Source organism: Scardinius erythrophthalmus, assembly GCF_964197995.2.
Source record: "Scardinius erythrophthalmus genome assembly, chromosome: 17".
NCBI lineage: Eukaryota > Metazoa > Chordata > Actinopteri > Cypriniformes > Leuciscidae > Scardinius > Scardinius erythrophthalmus.
In genome coordinates, this window is record NC_138237.1 from 25,255,059 (window position 1) to 25,281,700 (window position 26,642).

A 26,642-nucleotide genomic window follows, 5' to 3' on the forward strand; every position below is an offset into this window, starting at 1 on the left:
TACAGGAAACGTTTGACCTCTGTAATTGCAAACAAAGGCTACTGTACCAAATATTAACATTGATTTTCTCAGGTGTTCAAATACTTATTTGCAGCTGTATCATACAAATAAATAGTTAAAAAATCATACATTGTGATTTCTGGATTTTTTTTTTTTAGATTATGTCTCTCACAGTGGACATGCACCTACGATGACAATTTCAGACCCCTCCATGATTTCTAAGTGGGAGAACTTGCAAAATAGCAGGTGTTCAAATACTTATTTTCCTCACTGTATATCTGGTGTGGTCATGACCTCTGACTAGACATAGTGTTACTTTATTCAAGTGTAAACAGATCTATGGGGATTCAAATTACTTTTAGAAAGAGCAAGCATGAAAGCGGACATCAATGGTATTAGTCATTTACCTTTGTCTAGTGATCAACACTGACGAGACTGTGAGACCCCTGTTAAACGGCCGGCTCGAGGCTCCCTATGCAAGGCAAGGCAAGGCAAGACAAGTTTATTTATATAGCACATTTGGTAATTACAATGGTAATTCAAAGTGCTTTACATAGAAGTAATTAAAATAATAAAAAGAAATAAGAACAGTTTAGAATAAAAAGGAAATAAAATACAGTGCAACCAGTCGGATGAACAGTGGCATAATGCTCATTCATTAAATGCACAGCTAAACACATATGTTTTTAGTCTGGATTTGAATGTGACTACTGTAGGAGCACGTCTGATCTCCTCTGGAAGCTGGTTCCAGCTGTGGCTGGCATAATAGCTAAAAGCAGACTCACCATGCCTTGAATGAACCCTTGGAATTTCTAGCTGACATGATCCTAATGATCTGAGTGATCTGTTAGGTTTATATTTAGTGAGCATATCTGCAATGTATTTAGGTCCTAGGCCATTGAGTGATTTATATACCAGTAATAGTACTTTAAAACCAATCCTAAATGTAACTGGGAGCCAGTGTAAAGACTGAGGACTGGTGTGATATTTTCTGGTTCTGCTCAGAATCTTGGCAGCAGCGTTCTGTATGAGCTGCAACTGTCTTATGGTCTTTTTGGGAAGGCCAGTGAGGATTCCATTACAATAATCCACCCTGCTGGTGATAAAAGCATGCACAAGTTTCTCTAAGTCTTGACTGGAAACAAAGCATCTAATTCTTGCAATATTTTTCAGATGATAGTATGCTGATTTAGTTATTTCTTTGACATGACTACTGAAACGTAGGTGTTGACTCCAGAATCACACGAGATTCCTGACTTGATTTTTAGTTGTTTCAACCCTAGCGTCAAGTTATGCGCTCACCTTGAGAACTTATTCTTTATTTCCAAACGCAATGACTTCAGTTTTCTCTTTGTTTAGCTGAAGAAAGTTTTGGCACATTCAACTGTTGACTTCATCAATGCATTGGCACAGGGAGTCAATGGGGCTGTAATCGTTAGGCGACAGGGCTAAGTAGATCGGCGTGTCGTAACTGTGGTACTGTCGTAGCTGTGGTTAGTAATTTGGTTCTTTCTCATTATTTTGCTCAGTGGGAGCATATACAGGTTGAATAGGAGTTGTACAAGAATTGAGACTTGAGGGACTCCAGATGTCATGGATGTCCACTCAGATGTATGGTCTCCTATACTCACATAATAACCTCTCCCTTCTAAGTATGACCTGAACCATTTTAGGACTATCCCAGAAAGCCTGACCCAGTTTTCCAGCCTGTCAAGAAGTATGTTGTGATCAACAGTGTCAAATGCAGCATTGAGGTCGAGTAGTACCAGCACCGATAATTTGCCTGTCTCAGTATTTAAGCGAATATAATTTATTATCTTTATCTCTGTGCTGTGATGTGGTCGGAAACTAGATTGAAAATTGTCAAAGTATACACCCAGAGAGAAGTGAGGCATTTACCACTTCTACTTCTTCTTCACACTTTTGAAAAAACTCGCCAGATGCTAGGCAACCAGACCATCAATGCAGTATGTGCCCCAACAAAGCACCCCAAGCTTAAGTGAGTATATTTTTTCCAAGGATGTTAACCCAATATTTAACATTACCCATCACTATAACATATGCTAATGTCTCGCAATGTGTTGCAGCGCTATTCGATTCCGGTTCTGCAATCAACTTAATTAATAATTAGCTGGTTCAGAAGCTACGCATTCCCACGATTCCATATGTACCATCCACAAACATCACAGTAGCTGATAACCAACCCATTAGTGAAGACATTACACTTTAAACAATCACACTACAAGCCGGTTTATTCCACTCTAAGGTTGTTTCTTTCATTGCTGAAATAATGCTCAATTACAAGCAAAAGTACTGGTGTTAAAAATGTGCTTAAGTAAAAGTACAAAGTACCCCTCTCAAAAACTATTCAGAGTACAAGTTACTTTTTAGCCGGTGATATTTCATGAATAAACATTGAAACCACTGAATAAAATCTGAAATATGAATGGATATTCACAAACATAGGCAATTTGTGTTTTAAACAAATAAACACATAGAACAGGAATTTTGTCTGTTTGAAGAATGTTAAATGATTTGAATCTGTATAAACAGTATAATTTTTTCACTGCAAACAGCTGGGCAAGGGCCTTAAACTCTTGGACAGTTCACTTTCAGAACCTTTTGTTCAGTTTCAGCAGAAGCTGATTTTCAAAGTTCACAGAGTCTATCCGTCTTCGTTTGGATATAAAAAGTAGACCAGTACAGCAAAAAGGCCATTCACATGCAGCTGAGGCAGGCTGTGTTTAACTTCATAGACAGCTTCTTGATGGCTGGGAAGGAGTGAAGCAGCTCATGTTGTCTGAGGCACATGCAAGGTAACCATCAAGCTCAACTGGACTTTGCAACATTTTGGAGAGTGGTCTGGAGAAAAAAACGTCGTCATCAGATGACTCTCTTTGGTGTACATTCTCATGCTCCGTAGTTTTTAAGATGTTGTTTCAAGTATGTCAAGGCTGTAATTTGAACACAGTCACTTCGATTATATGAGCATTTTTGAATACCGACACTTACATTAGCTAAATCACAACAAATGATACTTTAATAACAAACTTTTAGGCCTGTAACAAGGTATACATGGTTATACAGGCATGCAGTTATAGCAAGACAAATGAGATCATTTAAATTTGAAATTACCAGCCTCTATAACATCTGCTCTATAACATTCTGCATCCTCCATCTTCTGTCCGAAACACTTCTGCAGGCCATTTTGCAGGGCTCTGATGAGTGACATGCAGGTCTTGCTTGATGTCTCTAACCTGTTGAAGCTGGTGGATTACTAGCAGCAGCCATCCCATGTAGATACTGGACTCTGATTGGAGGATGTTTGAAGCTTTCATCAGTGGCTTCATGGTGATACAATACTTCCGGAGGAATGCAACTGCAGGACTCAACCTGGAAGATAAAACATGTTTGTTTATACACCCCTAATGGCATCTGTCGTTCACCTTTCGACACCTTCACGTTCCAGTAAGAAGTTTCGCAGCAGCATTTTGGATCATTTGCAGGCGAGAGATCGCAGTTTGAAGCAGGCCACAGTTGGAATTACAGAAGTCAAGGCGTTATGTTATAAGAGCATGGATTACAGTCTCCAGATCTTTTTGTTTACGACAATTTAGACCGTTTCTGGTCTCATTGACTTCCATAGTAGGAAAAAAATATACTATGGAAGGCAATGAGACCAGAAACTGTCTGGTTACTGATATTCTTCTAAATATCTTCCTTTCTGCTCAGCAGAAGAAAGAAATTCATAAAGGATTGAAACAACATGAGGGTGAGTATATGATGATACAATTTTCATTTTAAAGTGGAGTATCCCTTTAAGGCTGCCAAAAGATTAAAATGATAATTAATGATGGCATGTTTTGTAATTAACGTCACATGATGTAAATTCACTGACATTTGCCACAATTTCCTTCAAATCATAGAGCTTCAATGACAAGTATGTCTCTTTCCAATGATAGAAAACAATATACAAAACTGTCAGAGGTGGACAAAGTACACAACTTCCTTACTTGAGTGAAAGTACAGATACTACTGGTCATTACTCCGTTACAAGTAAAAGTTGTAAAGACTGATTTTTACTTAAGTAAAAGTACAGAAGTGCTTGTTTTTAAAAGTATCAAAAGTAAAAAGTAAATATCAATGCATTTTTTTATTATTGTTGCATTGTTGTAATACTTACAGTACATTATGCCTCTGAAGCAACCTAGTGAATACACCTACCAGTTAGTAGTATCTGTGGAATTAAGAGCTTTTAGAATGTTATAAAATCTATAGAAATTAAACAACTGAATTGACAAAAAAGACAGCCATAATAATCTTCATTTTTGTTTTTATTTCACACTCTTACCACCCCGACAAAAGAAGTACACATCTATATGTATCCATTCATGCACATTTGAATCAAGTGGTCTATAAAAATCCAACCTTGTTTAAAGCCCAGCAACACAACCATAGCTGTATAACTGCCCAACAGCAATAATTATTTAACAAACTGCAAAACAGAAAGACCTATTTGCCATGGATGCGCGCTCTGCGCCGAGGATCTGTCTTCGACTATTTTGCGACCAGTTCATTAGTGTTCAAAGAAAATTATGGGAAATCGCTGAACTTCACGACACGTGACCCTACAAGAGTGATTACTGATAGGCTATATCTGTCAACTGCAAAAATTCAATCACGTTTTAGAAAAAAAAAATCATCTCCTGACTGACGTTACTACTTTCTACTCAAGAACATTGACAGAAATATAGTGGAGTAAAAAGTATGACATTTGTCTGTCAAATGTAGTGAAGTTAAAGTAAAAAAATTCCAGAAAAATGTATACAAAAGTAAAGTCCACATACTCAAAATGTGTACTTACTCAAGTAAATGTACTTTGTTACTGTCCACCTCTGAAAACTTTTAATGATGTTTTGTTATGTTTTATCAATGTTTCTCTTGAAGCAGGCTCAGAAATCAGGAGGTTGGGGCAAAATGTCACCAGAATTAATAAAATACACTCAAAATTCAAGATATGGTGGCAAAAATTGCCCTATTAGCCTATGAGTTATTTTTATATTTATAACATAATGATATTAACCAATATTTCCAGAATATTAGCGTGATCGCAAATGTTATGTTGATATTATAAAACAGTTCAGTAGCTAATCAAAGAGTGAATATTGTGATAAGTGACATTTTAGACATAATGTTGTCAATATTCTCTGTTTCTCCAACAGCAATATTTCCAAACAAGCCACAACAAAAGAGTTACGCATCTCTGTGGCAAGAGAGCCACGGTGGTATGGGCTGAAATATGTGCCACCAGAAACTGAATTTGAATAATTTATATTTGAATTTGAATTGCTAAACTTGAATAATTGTATTGGAAAACTGAATTTAAATCACATAATTTGAAATTGTATTGTTTATTTTGAATAATTGCATTGAAAAACTGAATCTGAATTGTATAATTTGAAATTGAATGTATTTGTTTGGAACTGAAGTCCAATACAATTTGGTCCTCACTGAAAATTCAACTCTCTATATATCCTCACATTCAGTTCTCACAATTCAGATTCAGATCACCAAATTCAATTTCAAGTTTCTGTGACAGACATCCGGGTAGTTGGAGGATGAAGGAAGAGCAATCGAGCGCAGATCGATATCGATAGATAGAGTTCAGTGTCGCAGGATCATCACTCAGCACTAATATGCCAGACTGTTGTGCTGCTTATGGATGTTAGAACGAAAGAAATGGAAAAAAATAAAAATAAAAAATAACAGCAAGGGATAACATTTCACAGGTGCGCAGCGTCTCTTCTCCCGGGCAGGAACACAGCTTCACCTCGCTGCTGCACCGGTCCCCGCTGATCCAGATGGGACCGGCCAAAGACATAGTGGTGATCGGGAGTATGTATATTTCGGCGGGAAGTTCCACTGCCTTTGCCGGTGGCCGGCGGACGGAGAGAAACTACAGCGGGGCAGCAGAGTTCGTCTGCGGCTGCAGGATCTAGAGACTTACTGCCCGCTTCCTGGGAGCCAAAACGCTGCTGGAGGAAGTTTTCTTTTGCTGAAGAAAATAGTCTGTTCCGCGTCCATAGCAACGCTCTGTTTTTCATGGCAACGGTGTGATATACTTATTACATGGCTTGGTTGAATTCCAATGTAGAATGCGGTCTGTTATTTCTTGATAACAGACCGCTGCGAAGTATATCACACCGTTGCCATGAAAAACAAATCGTTGCTATGGACGCGGAACGGACTATTTTTTACAATCTTTTGCTTAGAAGCAATACAATCTTTTTAAATCAATAAACAAGTTAAATCAATAATTTGTGTCAAATTATTTATTTATTTTGTAGGTAGCCATGTAATAAGCGGGATAATGTATAGCGAGGCGGTTGTTATAGCAAATAACAACACCTTCAGGCTGATTCAAGACCTGTCGGGGTTGTTATTAGCTATAACAACCGCCTCGCTATATACATTATCCCTTATATATATATATATATATATATATATATATATATATATATATATATATATATATATATATATATATATATATATATATATATATCAGTGGCGTAACTTTGTTGTGAAAAGTGGGTGGGGCGGTTTTTTTTTTTTTAAACGGGGGGGGGGGGGGTTATGAATGCTAAATCATAAATCGATGTATGTACATAACATTACGATGTCCAGCAATCGATTGAAATAGTGCATGGGTTTAATTTGTCGTTTAATGAGGTTTGATATATGTTGGTGTGGGTAAATCCATTGTAAAATTGTGTATTGAAATGGTCCAGTGGTAGAACTTTTGCCAAGCGTGTCAGAGGTTGTGGGTTCTAATCCGCACTCGTATAGGTTTTTTTTTTTCTCATTAAAACCGATTATGTTTATCAGTGGTTGTATATCAGGCAAGCATACGTTTGTATGTATTTTGTTTTGTAATTTCACCGGAACGAAAAGAGTCTCCACAACAGATTGAAGCACGAGTCCGAGTGAAGACACAGTATCCGCGCCTGTGTCTGTATCTGATCGCAGCGGCAACGAGCACTTTGATCACTTGATTTCAAAAACAACACATTTCAGTGCTAGATCGCCTCTTACAAACGAAATAAATGAATGCTCTGCTAGTTAACTGGAGATGTTTTATTTATTTGTATTGGTACATTCGTGCCGCGAGATGTTTCAAAAGTGGTGGGGACAATATCGACCTTAGCAAAAAGTGGTGGGGACATGTCCCACCCGTCCCACCCGCAAATTACGCCTATGATATATATATATATATATATATATATATATATATATATATATATATATATATATATATATATATATATATATATAGTTATATATAGTTATAGGCTTCAGGCTGATTCAGGCAGATATATATATATATAAGGGATAACTCTATCTATCGATCTGCGCTCGATTGCTCTTCCTTCATCCTCCAACTACCCGGATGTCTGTCACAGAAACTTGAAATTGATTTTGGTGATCTGAATCTGAATTGTGAGAACGGAATGTGAGGATATATAGAGAGTTGAATTTTCAGTGAGGATCAAATTGTATTGGACTTCAGTTCCAAACACATAAATTCAATTTCAAATTATACAATTCAAATTCAGTTTTTCAATGCAATTATTCAAATTAAACAATACAATTTCAAATTATGTGATTCAAATTCAGTTTTTCAATGCAATTATTCAAGTTTACAATTCAAATTCAAATATAATTGATTCAAATTCAGTTTCTGGCACATATTTCAGCCCATACGGTGGTGTTTCGTCAGTCACTAAACGGAATCCGGGGGTTTGAACATAGCGGTTTAGTGATTTTGAGCGAATCAGTTTAATGAATGCTTCTGTGACTCATTCATTAAGACAGTGATTTGGTAATTTCATAATAAAATTAATTTATTATTTTTCAAGTTTGTTCTATATAATATATATATATATATATATATATATATATATATATATATATATATATATATATATATATATATATATATATAAATCATTAGTCTAATAACATTATTTATAAAGGAATAATTGATGCTGGGTTGTTGAATTATAGAAAAATAATGCACACCCAAAGTGGTAATTCGCAGAGTGGCGTTACACCTCGGATGTGCATTATTTTTAAATAATTCAATAACCTGTAGTCAATTATTCTGCTTATACTACAGTTTTTTAACAAACCTTTATTACAAATACAATTCATAGTATATTTAAATTGCAATATGCATAAGTATTGAGAGCAACCTTCAAGATTTGGTTTACAAAGACCAACACAATACTCAGTACAAAAGTACAAAGTTCTTTTCGTTGTATTACTATCTGCCATTTCATTAATAGCTGTGCAAAGACGGGTTGATCTGATTCCCAGACATTGAGCCGTTGCTTTTTTATTCTTGAAATCAAGTCTTCCTGATATTTCCGGTAATTGGCCCACGGTAGTGACTTTACTATCAATGTCTTGTTAAGTCCTGGGAAAAGTCCACTGGCGGACACATCTAGTGTGCTCCATGAACTAAAGGTTCGGGAGTGCCAAATGATTTGTGTTCCAGCTCATTAAGATGTGAGTGGAGCAGTGTATATAAGAACCAAGAGAGTTCCAACCCAAGAGAGAGACTGAGGCTTTCCTCTGAGAGACTGTTATCTTCCGGTCCCAGCACTTGTTGATTTCATTGTGTTTGTGGTGTCAGTTTTAGTGATTAAGTGAACATTAAAAGAAGGTATGCTGTGTGCTAACTTCTATGTGACTTTGTGGTAACCTTGTGTTTTTAGTTAACATCATCTTACTGGAGTGTTTTTCTTTTAAGTTAATATACTGTTTGGTTGTTTCTTTATTGGGATCATTTGTAGGGAGGCATATGCCATTTTATTTGAGAATTAGTGGAACGGAAGTGTTTGTCTTTTGATTTATTTTATTTTGAAGCAAGGTAAGTTATTTCTAAAAACCTTTAGTAAGAATTTATTTGGTTTGTTATTTTGGCCGTTTCCCCTCCTGAAGTCCTAATATCCCACTGATTATGTAAAAATAAAACTTGTGAAATCTTTTTACATTTCAAACTGGTGTCCTTGTAATTTGTGCTTGTCCTGGGACCCGGAGATGGGAGTTCTCTCACTCTCTCCTTGCAACTTTTGTTACCTTCCTTTCCTGCCCCTAGATCTGAAACGGATCGTAACAAGTGACACCCACTTCTGATAGCCAACACTGTAAAAAATTATTCTGTGGCTTAAATATTACAGAAATTTTTAACTTTATTAACTTAATAAAATCTCTGTATATCGTTTACTTGATTGTTTGAGTTAAACATACCAAAATAATTGAGTAAAAATCCAACAGTTAATTTTATCTAAAATTTACAGATATATTTAAGTTTTTTTAAATAAAATAATTTAGTATTTGACTAACCAATTATTTCTTTATAATATACTTAATATATATGTGAAATTTCTATCAAAATATTTGAGAATGTTTAATTAAACTGATCTGTTTCAAGAAACAAAAAATTACTTAATTCAAATCAATATTATTAATATATTTAACACGCTCTTAAAATTGAGTAAGTTTACTCAATTAAAACAATGCACCCCTCCCCCACCCTCTGACGTGACGAAAACTCGACGGTTGGAGTGAGCCTGGCTGTTTGAACTCCAGTCTCCAGAACAACAGCTCTCTTCTCAGCGTCGCAGATTTGGTGCATTTTCACTGTGAAATTCAGGTTGGTGTATGTTTTATTTTATCTATAAAATCATTACTGTGCTTTAAATCATATTTAATGCAAAACAACATACAGGGGCGTAATTCGACACCTAAACGAGACGAGAGCCGCGTTTGTCTTTTTGCGTGATTGAAACGCTTTGCATAAACACATGACTTTCATAATGATAATGAATATAATTATTATCATTTGGATGATAAAATGTCCTCAGAACTATCACTTTTTGTTTATTGGCAGGTTATGTCAGTCGCTCGCAGTATCTTTCGGCTGTGCCTCAGTGACTGTGAGTGAAACGCAGGACGGCGGTATGAAGTTCAAAGTTCACCCGCAGAGCGCGAGTCTGTCTCCGGCACGAGGACCAGCGCAGATTGGGTGGATATTGGATAACAGAGTGGTTGATTACACTTGAATTAGGCTACCTGAATGTTTAAATATTTCATTTTTACTTGTTAAATAAGTTTAAATGCAGGCAATATTGTATACATGAAAAAACAGTCTAAAATGTGCTGTATTGCTGTACTCATTGAAAATAAAGGCCAATGTAATGTATACTGGTGGTTGTCTGGAGTACTATTTTACAAAGGTTTAGAGAAAATAAAAAAGTTAATATTACTCATTAATAAAAACAGTTAATATTACTCATAAATATTGTTTTTTTTAATGTTTAAATGTTAAATTATTTCTACTCAATTTTATTTGTTAATGTACCAGATGCAGTTACTCAGATTTACTTAATTTTTTTACTTGCATTTACTCAATTCATACAGTATATTTCATTGATTTCACAGCTTTAAAATTTACTCAATTTTTTTGAGTGTAAAAATGTTTCACCAATAAAATTGAGTAAATAATAGTTAAACTTTTTACAGTGAATGAAGAGACTGTGAACTCTCTGCTTTTTAAAAACAAAGAGACTCCACATCTTAAAGAGGTTCCTATAAAAAACTGACCAGAAGTGTTCAATTTCGTAGGGTCCAGTAGAAAGAGTTTTATCCTGTCCCAGATTCTCAAGCTTATGTAAAATCACATACGCAACAGCACACCATTTAAATTCAACTGAACCAAATAGTAGACTTTGTACGAATTGCAACCAAAAGGTTGATATTCTACTGTGAAGATGTATTAGGCCATGTCCACCCTCCTCCATAGGCAAGAACAACACATTCTGTGGGACCCAATGCAATTTATCCCAGAAAAAATCCACTAAATAGCCTGTATTTTCACTAAAAGATGTGAGGGAGGATCAATAAGCAAACCTGTGCCATAATGAAGAAGCAACTAAGTTATTTATAATTAAAATACGCCCTCTGTATGATATCATTGGAATTAAACATCTTTGTTTATCCAGACGACCTTTAACTTTTTCAATGATTCCTTCCCAGTTTTGCACAGTAAAATCATTACCAAGATACACAAGTATTTAAAACCTAATTTTCCCAAACCTGAACCTTCAGTTATCTGGTTTCTCACCTGTCCATTTACATAATAATAATGTTTCACTTTTTCTCCAGTTTACACTCGCAGAAGATTTAAAAGTTTTAAGTAAACTTAACAAAACCTGTATGTCACTTTGCCTGCTAATTATCGGCATACGCTGACAAGTTTTACCCTTATTTGTTGTAAAAGTGGCTCTATTGCCAAAGAGTAGAGAATACCAGACAATGAGCACCCTATGCCTAACACCTCTGTGAGCTTTAAAAAGAGCACACAAACCATGCTGACCTTAAGAATACTCTCAACGCCACTGTTAAAAACTTTAATATGATTTATGATATTTTGGCAAAAGCCAAAGGCCTCTAAAACTCTCCACAAATAGCAATGCTCAACATGGTCAAATGCTTTGCCCTGATCCAATGAGATTAACCCACAATCTAAATTCAACATTTTGGAGACCTCTAAAACATCACAAACCAATGAAATATTGTCAAATATTGACCTACCAGGAACACAAAAGGTCTGGTCAGGATGGATGACAATCCATCACTCTTGCTAGCCTGTTAGCCAGGGGTTTCAAGAGCAGTTTTTAGTGGTACGGGCCACCAGTACTTTATGTCTGTAAAGTCGCCTTTCTTGGGCAGGAGGGTTAACACTGCTCTATGGCAGCTCAGAGACAGCTGGCCTTCAGCCAAGCTTTCGTTCAATGCCTCCAGCAGGTCCTCTTTCAATTCTGACCAGAAAGACTAATAAAAGTCTACTGGCTGGCAGTCAATGTCCGCTGTCTTTCCAGACTCCATTCCTTGGAGGGCCTTGTAAAGTTCACCCATGCTCAAAGCACCAGAGATCTCGGCATTGACTTCCTCAGACACCTGGGGTAAGTCGTTGAAAAATTCACTGTCATCCGCCCCAAGTAAATTTTTATTCAAGTTGTCATAAAAAAAAAAAAAACTGCTCTCTTACAAATGTCCACATAGTCCTCCAGACTCAGAATGCAGAGCATGGATGGCTCCAAGTTGAAAAAGAACCTGGATGGATCATCCATCTGGTTTACACTCTGGAACCTCAACCTGACCAAAGCCCCCTGTGTTTTAATACCCAGTACATCTGAAAAAAAAAAAAAAGACTGCACAGAGACACAAAGGCTGAGGATCCAAATGCAGTTTAATTGAAAGGGTAATCCACAATCATAGTCAAAAACAGGCAAATGTCATGAACACCAGGTTACCAGTCCAAACAATAACAGGGTCACAGGGGTACAGACAAAAACAGAGAAAATCAAAAAAAAAAAAAAAAAAAAAAAAAAAACAGGCAGAAGATTTAAATAAAAAATTTAAATAAAAAAACCCAAGATAAATTAAAACCAGGAGAATGCTCAGAATTGAAGTGTTACACTAGATTAGACTTTGTAATGAATGACTGAGATAAAAGGCTTATATAGGGTGAGTTAATGAGCTAATGAGACACAGCTGTAAACAATCATGGTTGATAAGTCTTGGCAGTGAGTTATGGGTAATGTAGTCCAAGATGGTGTGGCAATAGTTTGGTGAGGAGTGCCATCTGGTGGCTACTCCAGCAGGTGATCATGACAAAATTAGCCAACTCTGTTCTTTTATTTGACAGAATCTAAATTACCCTGGGCACCAGTTGACTCAGCCAATTCTTGAAGTTGTGAAATGTCGGTCTCCAAGATGTTCATACTCAAAGTTGTCTCTCTAGTGACGTTTATACTGTAAACAGAATCGCTTTATTTGGGCTTTCCCAAAATCCCACCACTGTCGTGACTTAAAAGATACCCTTGTTATCCTGAATTCATCCCAAAACAGTTTAAAAATAGGCTATTTTTTAAAATACCTGTCACTTAACAAAGTAGTGTTTAATTACCAGTATGCATTCCTTGGTTTAAAGGAGTTTAAAAACACAGAACACTGCACCATATTGTGGTCCGATAAACTTAATGTAATTAAACATCTTCTTACAACGTTACAGTGATGCTTAAAAACATAGAACCAGTCCAATCTTGCCAGCGAAATCACACTGTCATGAAAACGAGTCCAAGTATATTGCTTTTGTTTCTCATAAACTGTCTCCAAACATCACATAACTCATGTTTTGACAAGCTAGATTAACCGATTACGAGAGGGCAAGTGAGGTTCAATATGATTTCTATCCAAGTTCAACACTGTACAGTTAAAATCACCACCCAAGAATAAATATTCTTCTACATAGCATTTTTGCAAAACAGAACAAAGAGTATTTAAAAACAACATTCTTTCTATTGGTGCAGTTGGAATGTACACACAAATAAAAACAAAATTAAAATTCCCCAAATTAGCTCTTACTTTTAAAAGCCTACCTTTAACTACTTCATCCATCTGATAAGAAGTTGGACTGAAACTCTTAGCAAAAAGAATAGCAACCCCTCTTTTAAGTGAGGTGTTGTGGCTCAAAACAGAGACCCCATCCCACTCCTCAGCCCAATCAGCAGCATTCCTTAAAGGTGGGATCAGTAGTTTTTGCAAAACACTTTTGGCCAATGCTGATATTTGAAATCACCAAAACAAACACGTCCCTACCCCAAAATGATCTCGCCCCTAATTTGATAGCTCCACCCCACACTTACGTACATGACCGTAACCCAGGCAACGACTATGGGGGAATCTGCTGTACCTGCCGGCCAGGGGGGTAATCTATCAGCCGGAAATTGAAGCTTCCCCAGGGGCCGCGATTGATTAGCAGACCATCATCTGCTGTTAGCATTCCATTGACTCCCATTCATTTTGGCATCAATTTGACAGCGAATAACTTTACATCTGAGACGTTTAGTCTGAGACTCCATTTGTCCATTATTTATTTCTAAAGAAACACAAAAAAGTATAAAAGGCTCCATTGCCTTGTTTCTTACATTAAGGCCCCGTGGAAGCAGTTTTTGTAAAAATGGGCTAACGATTGCGTCATAACCACATAACCATAACCATAACCACGACTCTCTGTCGCACAGTAGAGAAATTACCGTATAGACAGGAGGAGAAGCTCGCAGGCAATCGAGGGGACGTGGAGGCAAAATGACAAAGTAATTAATCAGAATACTTAGCAAAAGTTGCTCCAGCTCCTAGCTCATGGACACCTCCTACTCACGCTCTCTGTCTCTGCAAGTTTCGGAAGAGAATGATTCAGATTTCTCTTGGCACAGCTAGAAGACAGACAGGTTGCTCACGTCACATCTACGTCGTCAAGCTCAGTTTGAGGCTGCGCAGTACGTTCAGTCATCAGGAAGTGAGTGCTTCTAATTGACTAATTGACTTCTCCGTTGAATCCAATGGGGTCGCTGTGTCCATTTCTTTTACTGTCTATGCTGCCGGCCGAGGGTAAGTGAAAGCAATGTGTTACTATGGTAATCCATGTCGAATGTGTTTAAGTAGTAATGTGTGTTTTAACCACTGATCTATATAATGACTGGATAGCTCATGACGTTCTAAACTCTTATGATTCTTACGATTCCCTACCAGCAGAGGGCTCCAACGGCCGTTATACAGAGATTGGTAGCTCCGGCGGGACTTTTAAGATGATTCGCTGTGCAGCATACAAGTGTAAAACGATGTTCACAAAGAATGTAGAAAAACTGCCCACAGGTTGTAATTCAAGCCCTGTAAGTAGTAATTTATATGCACAATTGTCGCTATTCCCGTGTTGTTTTCTCCAAGGCAAGAGTATGCTTCTTCAAAAAAAAAAAAGATAAAACAAGTCAACAGTACCCTATAAGAAACCTCAGAGCAGCAATAATTACAATTAAGTGTCCAATAGCGACACCATTTGATAGCTTCAAAAGAGTTACGTGCAGAGTCTGTTTACCATTAGGCCTACTTACATTAACCCATACAATTTGTATTTTACATTTCCTGAACATGTACTTGCTAACTAATCAAATTTGAACTAATTTTATTTGAACAAACTACTGATCTATAAATCGCGGCCGGGTCTCTCTCTCTCACTGCTCGTTCTTATGCGCCCTGTCCACTGATCTAAATTTGTTGTTACGACGACTTATTTGTTCCCTCGTTTCAATAAATCGTGGACACGTTTAACTAATTCCATCCCTCATTTTAATTTAACGAATTACAACGTGGCCACAATATAGCAGTAGCACCTCACTGCAGTACACAAGATCCAGGGTGCAGAGTTGGATCCAGATATAAGGGGTGGAGATTGATAGGTTTAGGTGTGGGTTTAGGGATCAGGGGGTGGAGATGGGTAGGTATAGGTATATGTAAGGTGGGAGGAGTTGGATCTGGATCCAACTCCTCACCCTGGATTTCGTGTTCTGCAGTGAGGACCAGTAAAACGAGGGAACAAATTAGTAAAGCGTGCTGAGGTAGCCTATTATTAATTCGTGGCCACAAAATAATATTCACCTGAATATTCACCAATTCACAAAAATATAGGTCTTTAGCATTCACTATTTAATTAATAGTATCAAACTGTTTTTCTTACCTGTGAAGATAGCTCTTCAGTGAAGGCCGACTAGTGTTCTCGTACAGCTTTTTATTCCTTTTGCAAAGAAATTGCTGTTTTTTTATTTTTTAATAAGCAGGAAAAATTTCCGACTTTAATAAAATACCCATTTAAATATGTTTGCGTTGTAAGAATGTACAGGGAGACTTTAGATTTTAAAACGGTGTCTGTTTTCTCAGTCAAATCATAAAATGTCCTATTGATTCAAAAGAACGTGTGAGCTCACTAGGGAATACCAATATGGCGGTGCGGTGGCTTCACTGTTTATGACGTCATGAGCTATCCAGTCATTCCATAGACCTTATGCGCCAGAGAAACGAGGGTGCCGCCATCTTTAGAATATTGTCTTTGACCTTCCGTTTTTGCAGTCGCTCTGTATATTTCTATGGCATTGCTGTCCAGGAGTAATTAGATTTTGTGTATTTACTTAATATAAAGTTAACGAAAGTTATCATGAGGATTGTAATGTTTAAAGCAGATCTCTTAACAAATGTCAGTAGACCAGGAAGATTTTAAAACGAGCCGTTCATTCATAAATATGTAAGATCGAGTCAAAAGACAACGAGCACAGCGCTGAAAAGGGGTGGGGCTACATAAGGTCTATAGATCAGTGGTTTTAACGCGTCAATGGTTCAGCTCTGTTTCACGTGGGAGACGCTCAACACCCACAAAGTTATCATGATCAACTTGATAGTATGAGCACGACAGTCATAGTAACGAATATATTACAACAATATTGTTATATAACAAGATTAGGGGGTATATCGATCACTAAATGAGGAACCAAAGGAAACAAACATTAGGAGTAGCCTATATATTATCTTACTTTTCAGACACACTTTGGGAGCCGACGCTTGAAACAGACAGAGGAGGTTTAAACGCACCAGGCTTAAATGTGTATTTTTCATAGCTGAATCGAACGACAATAATATTGCAAATGAAAAAAAACAAGCAAAGATTACACACGAGCATATTCAAGCAATGGCCAGTATATTAGTTCTGTAAAAAGCAAATAAAGCAAACTCGGCGTCCGATGTTAGGCCTTCAGCTCCTTGAGTTCTCTCCAACGCTGGTAAGCTTCTCCAATATTAACCCTCTGATGGTCCTCGGTCATTTCTGACCGAATAATTTTCTGTTTTGAAATTTTAAAAATCACAGCTTCATCGGAAGGCTATGAAACTTGGTGACTTTTCTGGGATTAGGTATGTGAATACAAAAAAAAATTGAGGTCATGATCCGAGCATGCTAAGTGGTCGTAAAAAAAATAGTCACACTCGTGGTCTTCGGTCAAAAATGACCGACCCATAGGAAATGAATGGGAAATTTACAAAAACACAAAAATTCTCTGAATTTTTGTCTGTACAATCTACAAATCGGACACGATTCTAAAAAAAAGTACACCGCAGTAAAGGGGTGACACTCTACAACATCAAGAGTGCAAAAAATTCACACCCACCCACACACACACACATACAAACACACGTTTATACACATACACACCAATAAATTCAGATTACAAAAATCTGTTTTGAATTTTTAAAAATCACAGCTTCATCAGAATGTTACGAAACTTGGTGACTTTTCTGGCATTAGGTATGTGAACACACAAAAAAATTGAGTTCATGATCCGAGCATGCTAAGTGGTCGTAAAAAAATTAGTTATGATTTTGGTCTTCGGTCAAAATTACCCCCATAGGAAATGAATGGGAAATTGACAAAAACACAAAAATTCTCTAAAAATCAGCCACGATGCAGAAAAAAAATGCTCAGCAATGAAGGGGTGAAGCTCTAAAACATCAAGAGTGAAAAACATAACATAATTAATAATTATAATTAATATATGTATATATAATTAATATAATAATTATTAAAATTATTAAAATAATAATTAATAAAATGTTATAAACCTTGGCAAAAAGTATTATTTGAGAATTTCTAAAAAAATACATTCAATCCACATCTTAAAAGTAAGTAATTTGGTCCAAAAACAACTAGAATTCACAAACATCTCCATTTAGAGCTATACAGGCATCTAGTGGTAAACCCATGCAATAACATGTTTTATTTAATTTTATGATTAATAAATTGATGAATTTTTTTTTATTTTATTTTTTTTCTGAAAGCCTAGTCTCTATTTTACCCGAAAATACTGCATAGAATTTAAAAAAAAAAAAAAAAAAAAAAAAAAAAAAAAACATTATTTTCAATGGCAAAAAATGGACAATAAATATTGCATAAATATTAATAAGTTCAATCAAATTGTCTCAAAATTCTAAATTAAAAAGAATAAATATTATAGAACAAAAATAAATTGCATTGGTTTTTACTGGGATGGAGGAAGTTTCATTTTTAGGTGTCCGGTCATTTATGACCGGGAAGGCCCCCAGTGTGACTGCTAAACGAAGACCATCAGAGGGTTAATTACCTCTTGCCTGATCTTAAGCCTTCTTTTTAAATTTAAGTTCCACAGACATTTTCCTCTTTTGTTTTTTATCTGCCATCTCTCTTTCTGTAGTCGTTCGGCTAATGTCTGTGCTGTGTGCACTGAGCACTCTCTCCTCCCCATCATTAGTAGATACACCCCTTACTGCTGATTGGTTACAAGTTTGTTTTGGTAGTCAGTCCATCACAGTTTTCAAAGGTGTTTTTTTTTTTTTTAAATACTGATCCCACCTTTAAGTCGCTATTTGTTTCTTGCAAAATTACAACATCTTTACTTTTTTGTTTAACCACCTCAAACGCTTCTGCTCTTTTTCTCATTTTTCTTACTCCATTTGCATTCAAAGTCGCAATATTCACTTTACTCATGTTTGGAGAAAGGAAAGAGACTAAGAAACATAGCAGCACTCCACACACACCAACCACATTGATAGCTAGACTATTAGGCTTTCTCACTACCTTCATTGGCATTGTCAGAATTGAGTTTTTCTTTTTTAATTGATATACCTCCTTGCTTGTAAACAAACATTCCGACATAAAAAGCTTGGTTTTATCAACAAACTGTTTTGTATCAGAAAAATACTCATTTGCATGCACCCCTCTCCTGTTTTTAATAGCTTTTATGAAGAGTTTAATGTCATCCACTTCATAACTGCAGCTAGAGGAGTCACTCTGAGAGAGACTGACGCTAGAATTAGAAGTAATCCTGTACTTAATATTAAATTCTTCTTTAATACTTCTTCAGAACATCTAGGTGTACTCAACATTATCAACAATGTCATCAGCCGCCGAGTCATTTTCCTTATTCTTACCAGGACAAGCACAAATTAAATGACCCACCTCCCCACTACTGAAACATTTTATCTGGTCCCGTTGTAGCATAAATAACATCATCATCAACTTTTGAGATGCAGTGACAGATCTAGATCCTCATCATCTTTTAGGATCATGTAAACTAATCACCTAAACGAAACCACATGTTCTAAAAGATGAGATCCACTACCAATTGGTATAATTTTAATAGGTGACACTAATTTACTATATCGGGACAAAATTCTCACTAGTTTCATCATTTATGAAAGACGGAATATTAGACAGCAGCACTTTTTTGGATGGCATGGAAAGTGGGAGGACAGGACTAAAACTATTATCAATGACTATTCCACTCTCAACAAACTCATTTGCCTTTTCAAAAGAGCTATTCATTCTGGAGGCCGACATGATGTTTTCATGCCCCACAATCTCTCCTGCAGCTAGGCAACAGTCTTCCATGCTCACCGCGGACGCCACTTTCACGCCATGACATTGGCGCTGCTTGACTTTACTCAAAGCTTGCACACGTGGGGTCGTCATGCTGCCCACAAAAGAAATGGTCAGAAAATCCGAACATACACTTACGCCTAAAACACAACTTGTGACTTCTGAAGTAGCCTAGTGCTTAATGGCGTAGCGTAAATATCAGCAGTACGCCACATTACTCGCATAAGTTGCGCTTTACACTTAAGTGGAATCTGTATGTTCGTTTGGCCGGAAGCTAGGTATTTTACTTTATAAAGTTTGAAATATGGATATTTCTCTTACACAAACTCATCACTTCACTTCAGAAGGCCTTTATTTACCCCCCGGAGCCGTGTGGGGCACTTTTATGATGGATAGATGCACTTTTATGGACTTCAAAACAGAAACGGCCATTCACATTATAAAGCTTGGAAGATCTATTAATGCAAGACTTCAGTTAATTCAGTTCAAAATTGTACATAGACTGCATTATTCTAAAGTTAAACTCCACAAGATCTACCCAGAAGTGTCTCCAGTTTGTGATCGATGTCAGGGCACAGAGGGAACTTTATCTCATTCTTTTTGGTTCTGCCCAAAACTCCATAGGTATTGGCAGGATATATTTTCTTGGTACTCTGCGGCATATAACCTGGCTGTTTTGCCTGAAGTAGAATTGGCCATCTTTGGCTACTCTGGCACAGTTTCATCTTTTCCTTATTATGTGCAATTGGCATTAATGCTGGGCATGATGGTGGATAAGAGAATTATATTAAGGGAGTGGAAATCCACTGTTCCCCCATGTTTTCAGAAATGGTTTGCTGAAATGGCCTTTGTCATTCATCTTGAGAAAATGAGGTTTAATGAAGCAAAGTCTCTTAATAAGTTTTCTAAGATCTGGAGTCCCTTCCTCCATCAGCTTAATAACAGTAGCATGTAATGGACTTTGACACATTTATAATACTGTGATTTGAATGCTGATTATATCCCCTTTTTGTATGTGTTTGATCTTTTTCCTTTGTAATTATTTTAGGCACTTATGTCATTTTTAATGTACTCTGGCCCTTTTTTTTTTTTTCGTTGTTATGTTGTTGTTGTTGTCATAAAACCAATAAAAATTCATATTGAAAAAATAAAGCTTGGAAGAGCCAGGACATTTTTAATATAACTCCAATTGTATTTGTCTGAAAGAAGAATGTGATATACACCTAGGATGACTTGAGGGTGAGTAAATCATGGGCTAATTTTCATTTTTGGGTGAACTATCCCTTTAATGGGATATGCGAGTAATGCGCATATCCCATAAAAGAGATAGTTCACCCAAAAACTTGTGCGAGTAATGCGACGTACTGCTGATATTTACGCTACGCCATGATGCACTAGGCTACTTCTGACATCACAAGTTGTGTTTTAGGCATAAGTGGAATCCGTATGTTCGGATTTTCTGACCGTTTCTTTTGTGGGCAGCATGACGGACCCACGTGTGCAAGCTTTGAGTTTCCCATTAATGGGATAGTGGGGTAGAAATTTTCTACCGGTGATAATCAAAGTTAAACATGACATTTATTGTAAAACCAATATAATTAATGAATCGCACTTTTGAATTTACCTTCAATTGTTTTATCTTCAACATTTTTTTATAATTATAATAATAATTCAAAATTGTATTCATTATAAATATGTACTATAATAAATTATATGATTATTATTAATAATATTACGGTATAAATGTATAATTAACAAAGTTAATCATTTCTGAGGGATCAAGGCCAATATAAACTCTTCTTGTTTCTGTTTGGTATTGTAACTTAACTTGACCTGACTAGAACCCTTGCAGGACTTGACTTGCATGAGGTGAACCACTGACTTGACTTGACTTGCTTGGTTTGTGTGCACTGTGACTTGAGACTTGCTTGAGACTTGAACATGTGTGCCTTGCTCCAGAGTCCCACCTATGCTATTTATCTTAATTTCTTTTGTTCAGCATCTGAGTCTGCTGCATACTTATCACCTATGGCTATCAGCACAGATACCTGTATGACTAAAACAAGTTGAAACCTAGACATTAAGCCAGAAAACAAGAAAGACAACATGTAGATAGAAAATATATTGAGATCTTTGCCCGATTAGAATGGAATGCATGTTTTATCTGTTTGCCTAAAATTGTCTGGCATTCATCTTTAAATTCATGTAAGAATGTCAGACAAAACACGAAAACAATGTGTCAAATGACCCCAAATGAAGCCTTCCTTTCTTCCTAAATAGTAGTGTGTTTTTAATAAATGTAATCTACTTGTGACTTTTAGTGTCAATTTGCCTACCTATTTTCCTGGTTTAAGGTTATGTGTGTAATATTTTCAATGTTAAAATACATAGGCTATATGAGCTTAATATGCAGAGGCAACCATAAGGAAAACATTTGTGGGCTAAAACGTTTAAAATGGGTAAACACTGTGAATCTGTTGCTCTTTCACATTTCTCTGTTTATTTGAGGGATCAAGGATTGGCTGGTTAGCAGGGTTGTCAAGTCCTCTGTTTTACTCACAGAATTGCTTGAAGCGGAAGTTGCAATAGTTCTCTCTTCCCTATTAAGATGTATATATCCGAGTGAAAAAGGTTTTTTTCGAACAAGAAAAAAATGTAGAGCGGGACTTTCTTTTTGTCCATCGGGAATTGGACATGAAAAAAAAAACATGTTTACAGCTGTGGTGTTTTCTCCCTTTCACAGAACACACTCCATGCAGTGTACAACTAACACTCAAACTTTATTCTTCTTCTTTTTCATTACTCAACAATTTACCACTAGGGCCTAATCCTGCCTCTTTGCCCATTTTTGGTTATCCGGGAGTGACATGCGGTGATGCGTTGCCAAAATGGCAACGGGCGGCTCCGCCCACTTTGGGCTACAAAAATGCTCTTCATAAAAACCTATGGGTGACGTCACGGACACTACGTCATATTGTTTTTTTATAGTCTATTGGTTTGCTATTGCTGTGATATCATGTAAGTGACATATTGTCCCGCCCTCACGCCAGTAAACACGTCATCAGAGAAGAGAGGAGATGTCGAGGGCAAAATTATGAAGGCATGTTGATTTAAAAAAAATATATATGTGTAGATAAATCACTTATTATAAATATTGCAATATCCCATTAAAAACAAGAATTGTTTTGATTTCACTGTGAATTTAAACTGTTGCTGTGGGTTGGTTTTTGTTCTTCTGTTTAAAGGTCTGAATAGTATTTGACTGAAATGCTTGATTTGAAATATTTTACCCATTTATATTTTACCAATATAAAACTGTGCTGGATGATGAGTTTTGTGAGGGAGAGGCACTGGTGTAGAGCCTTTTAGCTCCTTTATAAAAACAGACAGTTTTGTTTCAAAGATTCAAAGACTTGGCAAGCCTGCTGTTTAGTATGTCCCAATTTTGAAGGTTTCGTAGCTACACCATCTGGAAACAACATGTTTTTCCATATTCAGCATTATTGGTTTGACTGCAATGAGACTATTGGACGAGAATAGAATGGATCTGGATTATGACATCACTGTCTTCTGCAGAAATTAACTAATTTAATAATTGATGCTCTTTACAACGGAATTGAATCAACACTGAACTGAATTCAGCTGAACAATGACACTATATATATTATTTTAGAGCGGCTGTACAGCCGAAAAGAACTCTGTATGCACCATTTAATCATTTTCCTGTTATCACTGTAAAGCTTCTTTGAAACATTCTGTATTGTATAAAACACTATATAAATAAAGGTGACTTGACTTGACCTACTTGGCTTTTAGCATCCTGACCAACAGTGTTGCCAACTGTTTTCAATGGAAAGTAACTAAAGCCTAATCCGTGCTCACACATGGAATGTCCAATAAAGCTGTTCTCTTTTACATATTTTCTGTCAGACAATGGAAAGACTGTTGGTGCGTCCCAATTCGCATACTATCCGTCCTAAATAGTATTCGAAAATAGAATTAGTACATCCCAAATCGTAGTATGTTGAAATGAGTGTTTCAGAGATACCCGGATGGTCTACTATTTCCGGTCAGAATCCGAAGTGCAGATCGATGCGCACTCTAACCAATATTAACCAACTGCAGAACCGCAGAACCATACGTCATAGCAGTGTGAGGATGACAGCACCAGCCTAACAGTCTGATGCCGGAAGTGGGCGGGGTAAAAGCATCTAAGATGTGGAGATGGGTAGGTTTAGGGGTGGGTTTAGGGATCAGGGGGTGGAGATGGGTAGGTTTAGTGGTCAGGGGGTGGAGATGGGTAGGTTTAGGTATGGTATATGTAAGGTGGATATGTATGGTATGCAGTTCCGGCATCAGACTGTTAGGCTGGCGCTGTCGTCCTCACACTGCTATGACGTATGGTTCTGCGGTTCTGCAGTCAGACCTATCTCACTCTAACGACTTATATTGCCCACAACCCATCGCGCGTTGGACGAGGATTCGGTTAGAACTACAAACACGAGTGAAAAGTGTTAAAAAAAAACTACAGACATGGAGGACGCGCGAGTCTGGCGGTTATGTATAGAGAGGTTTAGATAAAGGGGTTTGAGTGATTAATTATCAGTATCTAACCTGACGAAAATGCATTTATTGAATGTTGTCTACATTATATTGCATCTGCAGATGCATTGTGAACTTTTGTAAAGATACGTTTAGCCATTAACTTTTAAATGCATCATTATATTCATATTACAAGCACATATGGAGAGTCTCTGCATGAAAGACCCACGACTGGCAGATAAACGTGCAAATACATTTCTCTGAATTTAGCAACATTGGCTCAACCAATGTCGTGATTTTGCGCGCGAGACTATATTTGTTTAACCAATGGAGGAGGGTTCAGAAACCACTTTGAAAACAGTAATTTGGTCAGAATTTCCTTTGGTTAGGCTACACTACAGTATGCTGCACATATGACACAAAAACACTGACACAACTCAGTGAACTTCTTGTTCATTAACATGGCAGGTTTTATGGTAAATCCGGGATTTATGCTTAAATGGAAAAAGTGTGTCAGCTCCCTTTCACCCAGAAAACAAGAGGAACTTCAGACAGATTAAAGAGAAAAGTGAAAAAGCACTGCTGTCCATTACTTGCTCAGCAAGAAAGGGAAAGCTGACATTTTCCCTGGAAATCTCATGCATGCAGTTTTACTTCTGGTGACTTACATAAGATTGGACCCATGCCAAATACTTAAAAGTAATTTAGCTCTGATCACTTCCTTAATGATAAAGTGTTTTCTTCCTCTTCTTCTATCCCAGGTAACCATTCATGGGTTGATTTATCCCAAATATAAAAAATAAAATCCCTGCTTAAAAAAACAGCATAATCATTGTTCCTACCAGCATGGTCTTTCTGGTGAAGTTGGTTTACCACTTTTCTTTTAAAACCAGTAAATTAGATAAGCTCTCTTGTTGACTGATTTTATTTTTGGAACACAGCTTTAACTAAGCTATCCAGACCATTTCCTTCTTTAATCCTGTTGTGAAAGAGTTCACGAGGAGTTTCCTGTGTTTCCTGTTAAGGAAATAAAGAAACAGAATGTTTCTTTGTAACAAAGACATTTCAAGGTCAAAACAAAAATGTTCATGTCAAGAGGGTGAAAACAAATTGTGACTCTTTCTTGCTATGAATTATATTCCTTAACTTAAAAATATGTATGGGCTGTTAGAATGACATATATAGACAGCCTATATCTTTACTGATTTATTTGTATGTGTAAACAAATAATATTTATGCACAATGCAATGGTAAAGTATAAAGTTGAAAAACAGTAAAAAAAAAAAATAACAAAAAAATATTCTTAAAGTACATAATGCAAAAAATTGTTTCACTAACTATATTTATATATAGACTAAAACAGCTATTTAATTAATTTAATTTATAACTTATTGGTTTTGTCTGAAAGTTTTATGATCACCTTGCTTATGGCGCCATCCATTGGTTGTAAAAGGCATTACGGACATGGCTCTAAAGAAATGTAATACAGGCTAAACAGCAAGCCCTGGCCCATTCTCTTATGTTCTTGAGGACCAGGTTTTGGAACCACTGTTATAAAGTCTGTTAAAATGCATTCAGGCAGGTTTCTTCTCAGAAACTCTTAGAATTCATCTCAGTACATGTGTTTCAATGTCATTACTCTAGAGGATCTACAATCGTGCAAATGTGTGCTCTGATGCACAGGCTGCATGTGTTTTTTAACTCAAAATCATGCATGAATGGACACTGTGCAGTAGACTGTGAGACCAAATATGCATTTATAAGATCAAGGAAAATACAGAATGACTTGTAGGAATAGGTAGAAAGGGAAAAGGACCAAGAGTTTGTTCCAAACTAGATAAAGTGGATGTTGAGCTTTGCTTGTATATTACAAGTTAGGGCAGTTCAGTTAAATATATCTTTGATGAATGAACTCATTGTTCCCACCATTCCACAAGCCTGTAAAAGACTGTCCAGAGAGTTCTGGGGAAAGATCCTCCAGGTTTTGCTCTAAAGCAGGGAAGAATGTAAGGCATTTTACATCCATTTAAGACAGCTGTACCTCCTTTAAGACATTTTCTTCTTGTCTTGTTTCCCCCCAGAAACATTAGATGATATTAATGATCAGTGTTTGAAATGCACCCTACAGAAATTTCGGTAACACTTTACATTAAGGTTAGCTACACTAACATTAGTTAATGCAGTGGTTTCTCAACCGGTGGGGCGCGGACACTCTCCCGGGAGGGGCGCAAGTAGGCTACAGGATGAAAAAAAAAAAAAAAATGAAGATATCGCAATATTTTTTAAATATTGCAATACTTTGCGCTACAGTATTGATATAATTGTGTGCGCAAAATATCTCGATACTGAACAGAATCGATTTTTCCCCCACCACTATTACTAGCGCAGCGGCTGTCAGCTAACTCTTCACGTCATGTCATCGCACTTATTAGCATCACAAAAAGATATATACACGAGTATAGAGGAAGATAAAGGAATTAGGAATCATAGATCCATATGAAGCACCACAAGTTCTTTTTACAGGCATTTAATGTGTAGAAAAACTTCCTGACATTGAGTTCGGTGACATTTACAGCTACCTTATTCACTTCACATCACACTACACCGGAGCTTCATTAAAAGCATACAAAAATCGGTTGTCATGGACATGTTACAAAAACTAAATAGACGTAAAAAGTCAAGTAACCTTGTATAATTTCATCTAAACTTTATTGTATATTTTACATGCACTTTT

The 26,642-nt window shown here is 36.6% G+C and overlaps 1 long non-coding RNA gene across 1 annotated transcript; it reads right to left on the bottom strand.

The window, feature by feature from the left end:
* Positions 1–486: 486 nt before the first annotated feature.
* On the bottom strand, positions 487–24,895 carry LOC308705218. Its single transcript, XR_014031892.1, has 3 exons — positions 24,751–24,895; positions 3,136–3,393; positions 487–2,954 (listed from the first exon to the last, which is right to left on the bottom strand). It is a non-coding gene; the product is annotated as an uncharacterized lncRNA (long non-coding RNA).
* Between the last annotated feature and the right edge of the window lie 1,747 nt (positions 24,896–26,642).